Below are 2,060 nucleotides of genomic sequence, written 5' to 3'. Positions count from 1 at the left end.
CTTGTTGGCCACCATCATGCCAACCCTTTGTTGACCCTGAAGTCTGTTGGGTTGGTCTCCTTGCTGCCGTTGACAAACCTGTCGCCCCTCCACAAACATCAGGAAACTCACACCAACACACACACACACACACACACACACACACACAACCAGAGCCAGCATCTTTATGCCCATTGTTTTGCTCCCAGAGGCCTCCTGAGAGCCAGACATCTTTTTAACACAATGGCTCCTTCTGGAGTAAAATCCTAACTGAGAGTCTCTGGGAATATTTGGTTTTTGGTGTTACTGTTTTGCCAGCTCGTCCTTTGGGAAGCTGACACTGATTCTCACGGGATATTTTCATTTAATTCTTTAAAAGTGTCGTTCTTGCTGTTTCTCGTTTGAAAAGCATCCCACCAAAGAAATGATGAAGAAGACCGTTTCCTTTCAGAAGTGCTGGGAACCACTGAAAAGCATAAAGACGAAAATGAAAAGCACTCCAATCTCATCACCTAGAAATAACTCCTGCCAACATTTTGCAATAAGATGTGTGGACTGTAACAAAGAGAAATCCGCATGAACCCGAGAGAGCTGCTGAGCCTTGGGCAAATGTGTCATCGGAGATTTCTTAGGGTTTCTCTAAAATGTTGAAAAAGAAATGGGGCTCCTGGGTGGCTCAGTGGGTTAAAGTCTATGCCTTCGGCTCAGGTCATGATCTCAGGGTCCTTAGATCAAGTCCCGCATCGGGCTCCCTGCTCAGCAGGGAGTCTGCTTCTCCCTGTCCCTCTGCTCCTACCCCCTGCTTATGCTCATGCTCTGTCTCTCTTGCATTCTCTCTCTCTCAAATAAATAAATAAAATCTTAAAAATTAAAATAAAATTTTTTAAAAAGAGTTGTAATGAAAACTTACTGACAATGGTATAATCCCGATTTAAAAGTCTGTATTTATGTGGGTGTCGGCTGGCTCGGTGGGTGAGCATGGGACTCTTTTTTTTTTTTTAAAGATTTTATTTATTTATTTGACAGAAATCACAAGTAGGCAGAGAGGCAGTCAGAGAGAGAGAGAGGAGGAAGCAGGCTCCCCGCTGAGCAGAGAGCCCAATGCGGGGCTCTATCCCAGCACCCCGGGACCATGACCCGAGCCGAAGGCAGAGGCTGTAACCCACTGAGCCACCCAGGCGCCCCAGGAGCATGGGACTCTTGATCTCAGGTAGTGAGTTCCAGGCCCACCTTCAGCATAGAGATTACTTAAAAATAAAATCTGAAAAAAAATACATGTATTTATGAGAAAATGTCATCTTTACAGTCAAAATGGAAGGATAAAAACAATGAGGTCTGGGGCACCTGGGTGGCTCAATGGATTAAAGCCTCTGCCTTCAGCTCAGGTCATGATCCCAGGGTCCTGGGATTGAGCCCCACATCGGGACCTCTGCTCAGCAGGGAACCTGCTTCCTCCTCTCTCTCTCTCTCTTTCTCTGCCTGCTTATGATCTTTGTCTGTCAAATAAACAAATAAAATCTTAAAAAAAAAAAACAAAAACCATGATGTCTGAGGGTCTCAGGCCTTCCCTACCTTTTTCTTTTTTGTTTTTTATGCATTGGGTTTTTATTAATATTATTAACTAATGTTTCTTAATGAGAAACATTTGTTCCTGGTAAACTTAGCCAACTGTCCCATAAAAATCAGAAGACCTGGGGCACCTGGCGCTGGCTCAGTGGGTTGGGCCTCTGCCTTCGGTTCGGGTCATGGTCTCAGGGTCCTGGGATCAAGCCCCTCATCTGGCTCTCTGCTCAGCAGGGAGCCTGCTTCCCCCTGCCTCTCTGCCTGCTTGTGATCTCTCTGTCAAATAAATAAATAAAACCTTTTATTTATTTAATTTTTAAAAGATTTTATTTATTTATTTGACAAACAGAGATCACAAGTAGGCAGAGGAAGGCAGAGAGAGAGAGGGAAACAGGCTCCCCACTGAGCAGAGAGCCAGATGTGGGACCTGATCCCAGGACTCTGGGATCATGACCTGAGTTGAAGGCAGAGGCTTAACCCACTGAGCCACCCAGGTGCCCCAATAAATAAAATCTTTA

The sequence above is a fragment of the Mustela nigripes genome, chromosome 16 (genome assembly GCF_022355385.1).
Source record: "Mustela nigripes isolate SB6536 chromosome 16, MUSNIG.SB6536, whole genome shotgun sequence".
Lineage (NCBI taxonomy): Eukaryota > Metazoa > Chordata > Mammalia > Carnivora > Mustelidae > Mustela > Mustela nigripes.
This window is presented reverse-complemented; position numbering follows the sequence as displayed.